The sequence below is a fragment of the Colias philodice genome, chromosome 7 (assembly GCF_061535455.1).
Source record: "Colias philodice isolate Cphi_HAF_F1 chromosome 7, ilColPhil1 Martin Lab GWU primary, whole genome shotgun sequence".
Classification (NCBI taxonomy): Eukaryota; Metazoa; Arthropoda; class Insecta; order Lepidoptera; family Pieridae; genus Colias; species Colias philodice.
In genome coordinates this window covers 5793962-5807046 of record NC_143092.1, presented here as the reverse complement: position 1 = coordinate 5807046, position 13085 = coordinate 5793962, and the positions used below count along the sequence as shown (strand labels likewise).

At 32.0% G+C, this 13085-nt stretch overlaps 1 protein-coding gene across 3 annotated transcripts in view; it reads right to left on the bottom strand.

The window, feature by feature from the left end:
• The window catches only part of Hers (Histone gene-specific Epigenetic Repressor in late S phase), a 172476-nt gene extending 164305 nt beyond the window's left edge, over positions 1–8171 (bottom strand). For all 3 annotated transcript variants that reach the window (XM_089697318.1, XM_089697319.1, XM_089697320.1), the window contains exon 1: positions 7807–8171. The gene's annotated coding sequence lies outside the window, so the exon portion shown is untranslated. The remainder of the gene's footprint in view (positions 1–7806) is intronic.
• Positions 8172–13085: the final 4914 nt, after the last annotated feature.

The window sequence follows — 13085 nt, the reverse complement described above, 5'->3', positions numbered from 1 at the left end:
TTATTGATGAAACATTTTTCTAAAATGAAATGACATGTATAAATCATATTCTTTGCACTGTGTTTCGCGAACCAGATAAGACGCTTGAAAAACAATTGTTACTTTAAACTAAAGACTTTTGTTTTAGTTTTAATTTGGGAACTACTTGACGACACGAACTTCGTTCCGTCAGCCGTCGTGTTGAATGTTTGGAAGCCGTATATCATTTTTTTATAAAATTTATGAATGATCAATGATTCACGTATGATTCACGATTTATCAATGATTCACGTAAAAAAGATAAACACAAATGCAACCAATCTAAGATAATACCTAGGTATTATCTCACCTGACTTTGTTTTCTAAATAAATCATCATTACACGAATAAGACAGACGACCTTCTGCGCTACATTTGCCTACATAATATTGTACAGTGTATTAGCTTATGGTAAAAAATAAATTGTTTTGTTGTAATTAATTATTACTTATTAGGTATATAATATATATGCATAATAAAGCATTCAATCATTCATTATGTTTTATATTGTCTGTAAATTAGTGTACACATTACATAGTCTATAAGTTTAGTGATTGAAAATAAACGATCAAGCGCAACCCAAACTCTTGTTTACCGAAGTACCGAAGACCAAACTAAACAAAACTTAGCGTAATGTTGTATACGTAACGAGATATGATTGTGACAACTTTACATACAAAGTGTGTACACCAGCCACCACAAGTACGCTCCAACAGTGAACTCCTCAGGCATTCAGCCAAGTAACAAAACTTTATAACTTCTATATTAATTAACTACTCGGCGGTTATGTTAAATTATCATAAGTGTCCTTTTTAAACTATTTTGTAAGTGCAGAGTTTGTTTTTTGGCTGTAGATTGCAGCGCCTAAAGTTTGTGACTGTAACACCAGCAGCTTTTCATATTTCTTTATACAATTTCCCGCAGTTTTTGATAATTCTCTTCTTACGATACATTGAATAAGACCAATGTCTTTTTATTCATAAAGTGACGTTAAATACAAATATTTGCTCTGGGTATATATTTTAATTCGGGCTTTTATTTATATTGCGATTTTACAGTGAATACGAATTTAATTTACCTAAAGATAACGTTTCTTTGTATCTAAAAATATCCTAGCAACCCAAAATACCCTGATAATAACGGCTTATTCCAAAACTTTATCATATTTTACGAGACCCTACAATTTCAAACCCAATCAAACTGTAAACCATTCTTCCAATTTATTTGATGAAGTATAAAAATTGACAATCGCTCCAAGATCAGAATCTTGTTTGCTAAAACGAATGTCCGTTACCGATATCGGATAAAACGTTCAACTAACCGTATTAGAGGCCAGGTAGCTCCAACTTAACGTTTAGATAAATATCTTCAAATGGTCCTGGTAATCTGTTGAGAGCGATCGATTTGTTAACAATACAAATGACTTAATATAATGGTTACAGTTTGGATCTGTGTGGGTGTTTGGAAATTGGGTCACGCTCGTACTGGGGTGGTACCAGACCTTGTTACTGCTTAAATTTAGGTACCTACAGATTACAATAGATATTAATAATAATTATTTCATCTTTGTTCCTCAATTTGTTAATTACGAACCAGGTGTTAAAACTTTTTTTTCACTCTACCACATATTCGAAATGTTGCTTCTAAATCATTCTCCTTAGGGGTGTGTATTGTTTACCTTACAAGTCATGGGTTATTGCCCTTTAGATAGATTAAAAATAAACGGCCTTCATGATTATTTTATAATGGAACATTTCTTAGCGTCAAACGCTACCGTGTGTTAACAACGTTACAGATACGGTAAGAAATACCAATCTAATAATGAAGCTTTAACGGTATTCGAAAGTAAGAAAGACGAGAAGGGATTATTCTGAGTTCCTGAGTTCATATTTATATTGAATCTTATTTGGGGTTTTATCACTATATGTTCTCTCCAACACCTTAAAGTCATGAGTTTTCTAAACTTGTACTTTTCCAATGCTAAATCTTATAACTCTGAAGAATGTAAGTGTAGGAATAAAACAAAGAAGCACGTTGTTCATGTAGATACAAATAAATAAAAAGTCAAAATTGAAGACCTCAATACTCATTAAACAGTACATCTTGTACATAAAATGCAGAAATACGTTTGAATCGTACAACCGTGTGCATGACAGTAATCGTCCCAACTCCCAACACGGGTTCACAAGGGTCGAGTTTGTTTGGACATCAAGTGCCGGCCCTATCCGATGTTTGATTGCCACAATTGTTTTAGGAGACTAGATAACTCTTATCTGGATAGCCGCAAAGCCTTTCTGATTTTCAAGAGTAAATACAGATTTGTAGCTGTAATGGACTGATTGATTTGTTTAGGGGATATAGAGCTCTATAGTGTTTAGAGGGTATAGAGGGATTACCCCCCTAGGGATTAACCGTATGAGTTATCTAAATATAATATATTTACCGAATGTTTTTAAATTGTACATAATATATACAAAAAATAAGCAAAAAAGCTACAAATAGATAGCTACTATAATTTCTAGCAAAAACATGAATAAATTTCGATCCATGCTATAAACAAAGAAAAACACTGCTGGTTTTAATTCAAATAACTACAAAAAATAACTTTGTATTGCAATACATATTAAATCAATTCAACATTCTCATATTAAATCTCAAATATAATCCTCAATTTTCAGCCACGGATTGATTATTATAATTAATGAAATTAAAAATAAGGCGCTCATTTTCAATTCATAAACCGATTTTACATTTAATGCGCGGGAAAACATTGTTCATAAAACGCTTATTACACAAATAAAAATAATTTTATTTGCTAAAAGGAAGATTGAATTTTAATATTTTTAACTTAACTTGGATTCGGTTTAAATACCTTTTTATTGGAATAAATATTCAGATAAAAATCTTAAAAGCCACAATCTAAAATTATGCATTGCAAAGTTAGAAGATTTATAAAACGTAAGATAAATTGTCGTACAAGCTATTAATTCGGTTTATTACTCAACTCTTTACAAATTAATCTTCATATATAGATATAAATCTCGTGTCAGTGTTTGTCCTCAACGGACTCCTAAACCACTTAACCGATTATAATAAAATTCGCACACCATGTGCAGTTCGATCCAACTTGAGAGATAGGATAGGTTTTATCCCGGAAATCCCACGGGAAAGGGAACTATGCGGGGTTTTCTCTGAAAACGCGGGCGAAGCCGCGGGCGGAAAGCTAGTATTCATTATATAAATACTTCAGTTAACACCGTCTGTCTAATTAGAAATTGATAGTTAAAATAATCAAAGCTTATCTATTAATTGCGAACATTTAATTAGATAATTTTATACAGCACATTGATTATTATAATACATCTTATTTATATTAACCAGTAATGATGTATTTGAATTCCACACCCAAGCACAGTTGGAATAGGTGAAATAATTGTATATATTTTTATAAAGAAACCACGTGGCACAGCTAGGTCTACATAAAAGAATAATAAACCTAACGAATCTAATACTGAAAACTTTAAAATCATAGCTATATTGTTTAAAAAAATTACAAATCCAGATCCCCTATACGTATAGTTCATAGAAAGTATTTTACAAGGAAAACACACACACACAGAGATACACGAAAGCCAGTACGCACACAAGCCAAACCAACAACAGATCAATTTGACACGTGCGACATCAACTCAGGCCAGAATACGTCAATTTATTATTTATCATCTCTACATCCTCTGTAATACTGCTATAAATTCATATCAGATTCTCCAGGACCCTAATTTCTAATTGCGGACTGACGACAAATGGAAGCGTTAATAATTAATTGTTGTTTAATCTGATAACAGGCATTTAAAGCTATCGCCGAACGATCTCATTTACCTTTATCAGTTTCCACCCGTTTGTATATGCTACTTAACTACTTAATTGATTATGTGAAATGGCATTTTAATATAGTAACCAGTTTAATATTTTTATTGTTGAATTTAGAAGTAGATGTATGATTTAAGATTAAAAAACGCTCTATAGTATTTGTGTGCTCTTGTTAATTAGATTGATAGATAGACATAATAATCGATTCAATGGATATTATATTAATGGAAAAAAACAACAAATACCTATGTTTTATGTAAGGTTAATTAATTGTGAAACTATACCCATGGTAGATACAGTGAATATTATATTATTACGTCATTCCTGGAACGTTTCTAAACCATTTACAGCCGTATGAAATAAAATCATTCTATTTTCCACGATAAAGCATTGATAAAGCTATTTCAAATATCATTTTTATTCAATTCCAAGAGCCCGAAGCGCAACAAACTTTCATAGAAACACGCTGAAGGCGAAAATAGTTTAAAACGTGATTGTAAATAAAATCTGCACGGCGTTGTTTGTAAATGTTTTATTGAGTGTTTTAGGCAGTTTCGTCAACAGCATAATGACCCTTCACAAAGTTTATGGAGTTCAAAATGTTCAGTACAAAATATAATGCTAAAATGTCATACGTTTATCACAATTTTAACGAAGTAAAATCATCTAGTAGAACAAAATAAGAGAAAAACAGTTGACCCGTTGCACAACGGTTCGATTTTAGTACAATGGAGAAAGAACGGTGTTTGAGCTTTTCATATGAAATAAAAATTCACGCAATATTAAATTTGCCTACATCGTGCGAGATAATTATAAATGATTTTGTGGCGTCAGATGTCGCTTTTCGGAAAATTGCTTGATGAACGTTCTCTTGATAGGCTCTTTTGATGTTTATTTTATTGATTCGATATTTTATTATGACAGGCGAAAGTTAAATGATTATTTTATACGCGTTCAGCCGAAACCGCGGAATGTTAGTACAGACTTCAATTTTGTATTAAAATGTATCATTCATTACTCGTAATTGAGTACTAAGAAAGGTTTTGAAAACAAATTCATTGAAATGCTGACAATAATTCGATTTATCATAGCTCTTGTAAGTTGTAGATAAAGTGATAAATATTGAATACATCTTTCTTATACTTACCTACTTATTTATGTGTACTTTATGCTTTTACGAGGAAAGCTTTTGAAAGCACATAAATATTAAAATTAGTAGTTTGATGGAAAATAGGGATAAAAAAGAAGTGACCTTTTATTGCAATACATTCTCGGTAATTTTATGAATTTTCAATAATAATGTTCCTCCCACAGATTTGATGGAAGCATTAAGGTTTCCAAGAGTTGCAAATCATATACTTCGGAGAAACGTAGCAGGGACGTTAAAAATAGCGTAAACTGAGAGCTATTTCCTGATATCACAGAAAATATACAGTTTAGGTATAAGTTTAAATTAATTGAAAATGTAGACATAAACATTTCCTTAGATAAGAAAGGAAAATATTAATACTTAAGCATGCATCATGCAGGATTTATTAGTATCTATCAACAATAAAGAAAACAAATGTATTTGCTCAGTAAGGCGATAATGTAAGCGAATAAATGAAAGCCTCTAAATATGTAAAGTGATGTACGGAAGGGATTCCATCTCCATTCATACAGATTCCATAAACGCGTAATCACATTGCATTATTTATGGTAAACACAAAAAGCATGAAAATATATTGCCAACGTTAAGCGTAAGCTCCGACAAAACACCCTGATAATTTCGAAGCTTTATCTTAGAGCTTTATATCCTCTAACAGAATAATTATTTATTTGTAAAGCTGATTACTGCGAAACCTTTTATTTAATTTTAATTAAGACAGATCTCTATCGCGGAAGTACGTTTTTGCGAATTCGTATTGTGGTTTAGCTTCGAAGATTTCAATATCGTGAGAAGTTTAAAGATATCTCGATGGTTTAAAGTGTATTTTAATGATAAAATGCAAGGTTTTTGCGATCGATTTTCTATTGTTTGAGGAAGTTTAATGTCAAATAGATTGTATTCTGTGAGGATCTTTAATAGAGATAGACTATTGGGATCACTTATTCAAACAATTGACTACATTGTTTGATAAAGCCTGTATCGAACGGCAAGCAGAGGTCTTATGTGTGCTTAATTATAGAGTTGGATGATCGTTAGTGAAATAATAATATTGGTAACTTCTTTGTGTGTGTTTGTTTACAAAATATCTTGCTTTATAATAATGGTTGTATTTATCTCGACAGGATATTTCAACTCAGGCTTTCTTGTACTTAATTAAGAATGATTAATGTTTACCTTTACATAAAAACAGTACGGCCGCGGCGTTAATATGTATACTTTGTTATTTTAGGGATCTTCAAATTGGTTAATACCTATTGTAAAGATTTTTGGAAAATGTATATACATAACGTGTTTTCGCTGAATATATGTTGCGCTGTGGTATAAATTTCAATTATTAGATGTAACACAGCTTGATAACAAAACAAAGCCCATAAGTGTGTGAATAATTTATAGAAGGGAGGTTTTTGATTGTTTTTCGGGTCAAGCTTGACTGAACTTCTTTCCAATTTAATCCTTTGATACCAAGAACGCTCCAAACAGAGTATTTATTGGATTTTGTAACTATATTTAGCTACAAATGTTATAGACCCTTTGTTTGTCATCATTTTGTTTGAAATGAACTAACACGATAGAACGTGTTTACATTATTATCCACATTAACTGAGATCGAATAGATAGAAATGGCCATGATCTAGTTTAAACAATAATAAGATTTATCTCCGGCTGTACTCACTCTATTTATTTACAAAGAAGGTTGTGGAACACCGTGACTGAGGAACTAATATTCCTGAATCGAGATGCAGTGTTAGATCTCATTTATCCGAAGCACTCGTAAACACAATGAGGTGTCGGCGTAGCGTCGCCCACGAGACACCCCACGTGCGACTCGGGCGGGCACCAACAGTGTAACTGCGCGTCTCGGATGCGCAGATGCCCTTAATATTACCCTCCTATTAATACTACCTACCGACCCTTTAAACAAAGAAATTCCAATCAATTGAGGTCAAATTCTCGCGCTATGCCCTCGGACCCCAACAATCCCATAAAACTACCTTAAGCATACTTTCCGAACACTTAGACTATGCTTGTGGTTTTAACACTGGCATATGACGCGGCAAAAGAAGAAAAACGCGCAATATGCGTCAAAAGAGGACGGATATATAGCGATTAAATGCCCGCCAGAACGGGATAGACTCAGTCATTTTGTAAGCTGATAACCAGAGGCAGTGAACAGAGCGAGGGGAACCATATTCTGGCGCGACTCTGCATGAACATAATAAATTAAGATTCAATTTTACAAGCCATTCTGTGTGCCACTGTATCGTTTTCGATTCAAAAGCTCTATGCGATTATGTTTTGGCACACGGCGTGCTATTATGACTCTACATGACTCTACATTGTTAATTAGAAAGTCTTATAAGAAGTCACGTTACGTTCTCGTTCTAATTGAGACACATTCTATGCAATATTTTATGTCAAAATATTTTGATTATTAACTCTACGAGTATTACAGAAGTCTTTGTTATTGAAAATATTTATATTACAATAAACATAAAAGAGCCCGAGGAAAATGTTTCGTAATATCGGGGCAGTCTCGAGGTCTAATTTCATGACTCGTGTAATAAAATGAGATTTGGAATACTAAAAGCTTCTCATACTGCAACTAATCATTATGGTCTAATTGTCTTCAAGGTTATATCTCATAGTTACATGTGCCTCGTCCTAAAAGAGATTGAAAACATAAAAGAAGCATGCACGAAACGAGTTTTGTGCGTTCCTTTTGTTCATTTATTACAGGCAACTAGTTTGCATTACGAATTAAGATTTTACCTATACGTCCATGGAAATGCAATGCAATCCATCATTGGATCCTCGCGGACGGTCGCGACACGCACACGCGGCGGCCAGGCGCACACTAGCGCACCGCACCTCCTCACGCGAAGGGAAAATCTTCACACACGACACAGATAAACATGTCAACTGCTAGACATTGTTACCCTAAAGTCTTGCGTTATTCACCACTAAATCACTATTACGCACATATTATAACACAAACAGCACACGATAACACAGAAACACACAATAATTTCGCAACAACACTCGCGTCCGAGTCACGAAGACGAGCGTTTCGATAAAAATACGCGTAGATGTTATAGTGTCGATTCGGCGACTGTGCTCCCCGCCCTGTTCCAGAGGCGAATGGCGGCGCCATATTGAATGTTACTTAGAGACCGCACAGTGGCGCATCTAGCGGCGGACGGCGGAACAACCGCGCGGTTCAACTTTGAGGTTAAATCTTTTGGCACGTTTAAAACTCAAATAACAAGAGCAATCTTACAAAAAAAATATAATAAGCAGTATTGAGCTCCTACTATAAATAGTAAAGTTTAAAATGTTAAATTTTATTCAGTTTTGAGAAATCTTACTTCTATGTAGAGTTTCATGTAAACTTTATCATCAGGTAATTCCGCATGTTTTCGATAGAGAGCGCTAGTCTAGTATAGAGATAAATGTATAAAAACCTTTAGATTTTGAATAACTCTATCGAAACACCCAAAAACAAGCTTTTCATAAAAGCTTATCGTAATTACCTGTATGGAATATTCCTTATATTTAAATCTTAATATTTATGTGCAATTGTAGCGCATACCATATTATAATGTAGAGTTCGAATAAAGTTTCATGAGCAATAGCTTTTTACCAACTTTGTAATTTCATGAATGTATATATTATACATTCATTAATTATAATTAATTATTTCTGTAAAAAAATCCCAATTCCTTATATTCGTATGAATACATAAAAATATATGTAACTTTTTTCTTTTAAATTTAATTTCCCATTTGTTTTGTAGGATAATAATAGATATTGTATACTTTAGAATGCAAATATGTATGTATTAGTAAAAGCTCAAAAGAAATCGAGCTTTCGATGCGGATCTGTGGATTGTACTCAACAAATTTTTTTCCTGTATAATATAACCACAGACTAATAATAATATACTACGTATACAAATATAACATTATCATGCATACTAGCACAGTTAATATACATAGAGAATATGGATAAGTAATGTAAAAATGTACAAACATGGATTTAAAAGACTGGTACTTACATGAAATTATAATACAGGCTGATTTTCTTTTATTAAATCAAATAATTTGTAATGAACACCTCGACATAATCTATTCAATACACCACTTTAAGCAAATCTATTCGATAATTTTCACGCAACATACAATAAATAATATATACGTACATTTAAAACATTTTCACATCAATGAAACTTTAGGACTTTGGAGATTTTTATATCAATGGTTTGGTCAACTATTTATAAATAATGTCGATGTTTGTAGAACCAAAAAATAGTTTCGTAAGTTTTTACCATCGTGCCAGGACAAAGTAACCTATTTTATTTCCCAGTATGGTACTGGTACTGCCGTACTGGTATAAGCCAGTATAAGCTGGCAAACGAGCTTGCGCTTTTAAATAGAATTTTAATTATTTTTTATTTCTAATTAATGTTTAGGACTCTTGCATTTGAATAAAACCAATTTACAAAAAAATATTTAGTACATACCTAGTTCTCGTGTTCTGTTGTATAGAGATGTTATTTAGAATAAGCTTTTAGATATAATCTCGGAGAACTTTCTTTATAAAACATAGTTTTAAGAAGCCTTGAAGCTTTCACAGCTTTGTAGGTTAGCAGTTATCTTTTTTATTGGCGTTTTTAAGGTTTTAAGCCAAGATAACTCGGAGAAGTAAGAGAGAAAAATAGCGTCAAGAAACTTTTAGAAAATTTCAACACAAAAACTTCCGTAAGTTTTCCTTACTAAATGTGATGTGTTTCAGAAATAATATTATTTGTTATTATTAACAAAAAGCTTTATTTATTTATTTACTCGTCATATTTCGCGTTTCATTAAAATACAAAAAAAAATATATTTTTTGTCTTACGGTGCATTTAGATCAAACGAGCGAATGCTCATTCTAAGCCCAATATTATGTCAAATTCTTTTAGTGTAAACCAACAGGCCTAGGCGTAGAGCAATAGTGCGTTCGATATAAGATTCGTTGCAATAGTTTTCGTTTACACAAGGTCACGTAAGAATGCCCTAGCTCTAATATTTTCATTTACAGTTGTTGTTCTATAAAAAGTATTAAAACAATCTTGACACCTGTATATAAAAATATACATAGCCAATAATATACCAGCATTCCTTTCTAATGATATGACCTCAAACCGAAGTTAATTATATGTATGTGTAAAAAATATTCAAACCTCTCAAGCCTTAGCGTGCTTACATGTTATTAATTTTGAACCCAATGTAGTTCAATGTCGTTATATATTTTACTTCTAAATTATCCACAACTTATAAAAAATACGTACATGAAGCTATACACTATACAGGTTTGTATAAGTCTATCTAATATATTGTATACTAGCTGTGCGCCGCGGTTTTACCCGCAGTGCTCCGCTCCTGTTAGTCTTAGCGAGATGATTATATATCGTCTATATTCGTAGGCTATAATAGCCTATAGCCTTCCTCGATGAATGGGCTATCTAACACTGAAAGAATTTTTCAAATCGGACCAGTAGTTCCCGAGATTAGCGCGTTCAAACAAACAAACCCTTCAGCTTTATATAAATTTTCTATGATGTTATTCTTCTCTTATTTACATTATTTGTATGTATTTAAAATCACAATATCTAAAGGTATTACACACGTAGACATACCATATTAACAAACTCCTTCTAAAGTGATTATGAAAAATATATTTTTAAACGCTTATTGTAAGTAGGTATATCCATATGCCATAAATTAATTTTGTCAAGATCATAAATTAAAATATGTTTAAGTTCATATTTCTAACGAATAAATATTTTAAACCTTATATTTTAATCATATAATATAATGTTCTTGTTTTTCTCATTTCCTCAAGGAAGTAATCAAATAATACTCAAAGAATTATAAAAGGAAATAAATTGAAATTTAACTACCTTGATACAACAACCTTTAATAACAGTTACGATGTAGTTGTGTATAAATATTGTGTAATAGTTCTACGTCTTGTAATAGCTTAGAATAATAAAAAAAAGTAACTTAAAAAAACTTTGAGCTTTAAGTATTGATAAGTAAGTTTCTATGATATACAAGTTTCTTTGTACAACGTAGCATAGTATTATATTATCTATGATATACCTAAAAAACAAGGATATTTCTTAAAATATTAGTTTTGAAAATTACCTTCGGCAAAACTCAAAAAGGTCAATGTACTGCAAATTAAAAGCATCTCCTGGTATAACGCCATAATGGTTGAGTCCTCTTATGGACCGCTACGAAATGGGCCTTGTTCACACCAGGAAGATTATCTGTTAGAAAATGTATATAGAAAAACGTTATTAATATTTTCATTTCAGGTATTTTCGGGTACCTAACTACACGGTTTTACTCCTAGATTAAGTTTTAAATAATTTTCCAAAATGAGCTTTAAGCGTATGAAATGGCATTGATTCTTTATGATTTATTATTTAATGAGCCAAAATAATATCTCAATAATTATAAAGTATTTATTTGTCGTACATAATCTAATATTCAATATACAAATAATTATTACGAATAAATATAGTGACCAACCACTTGAAAAAACAAAATCGATGCGTGCAAACCCGCGGATATATGCTTGTACTAAATAAAACAGGAATTCTTATATATAAATACTTCTCGTCCAGCAAGAAAGGTTTCCTGTACATGACACCTGGAAAAATCTATACATATAATAAATCTGTAGAAGGGTCAATTCTGTACATTGAAAATATTGAAAAAATAAATAGCAGGGGGTGTTACTGGATCGATACCTAACCCAAATATGTGATTAAAAAAATTTTTGTCTGTCTGTCTGTCTGTCTGTCTGTCTGTCTGTATGTGAAGACATCACGTGAAAACTAACGGTTCGATTTCGATGAAACTTGGTATAATTATACCTTATTATCCTGGGCGTAAAATAGGATACTTTTTATTCTGAAAAAATACGAAGAAAAAAAAATAATCTTAATTTTTCAGTTTTATCCATAGACGTTGTTCTGTAGAACAGCGAACACACGTTGGGTATTATTATAGGCCTAGCAGTATTTGAGTCCAATAGATATTTATAAGATGTTACTGTCAGAGTTACTCAAAATGGAGAAATAAACCATCCACGCGAAGACCGACATCCGCGCGGACGGAGTCGCGGGCGGAAGCTAGTGTTACATAAACTTTAATATAAAACATTACAAGTAAGTACCACTTACTTTATTTGCAATTAATACAATAATTTATTAATTACAATTACGACCGGTTTCGAGTTTCGATGCATCATCGTCAAAACTTCAGGATGATTTATGAAAGTCGATTTTGTAATTAATAAATTATTGCAATTTATTTCAAACGAAATTAGTAAAAGCAGTATGGCATGTTTTTTTTCTCTATTTGCAAATATGTAGAGCAAACTTTTTTACTATTAATTATAAAGTTGAATGTTACACATGTTTGTTTGTGATTTAAAACTGATCTCTATCAAGTTTCGGATGCTATTATGAATATCACCGTCAAAAAAAAATTACGAATGTGCAAAAAAAATATTTTCAATACAAGACCTAATTGCCTTACAATATGTAAAATTAATAATTATTTTATAACAGAATGATTGAATATATTATGTACTAGCGGTTCGCCCCGGCTTCGCCCGTGGTACATAATATTTACGTTTTTTCTACATAAAAACCATCCTCGTACTTCAAGGAATATAATAAAAAAAGAATTATCGAAATCGGTTCAGCCGTTCTCTAGTTATGCGCTTACCAACACATTTTGCGATTCATTTTTATATATAAGATTAAAAATAAAGAGTTGCTAACCCTTACAGCTGTTTTTCTAATGCCCATTATGGCGTTTTCAAAACATGCGGATATTAGCGGACAACTCTTTTTGCATTTTGTATTCCAGTATATATTCCAGTTTAGCCATGTAAAGAAATATATAGTTTAGCTGAGGTTGCAGTACAGCATTCCTGACAAGGCAGACGATGTTCGTTGCTCCGGCTTGCTTCAAAGAAATAAGAATACA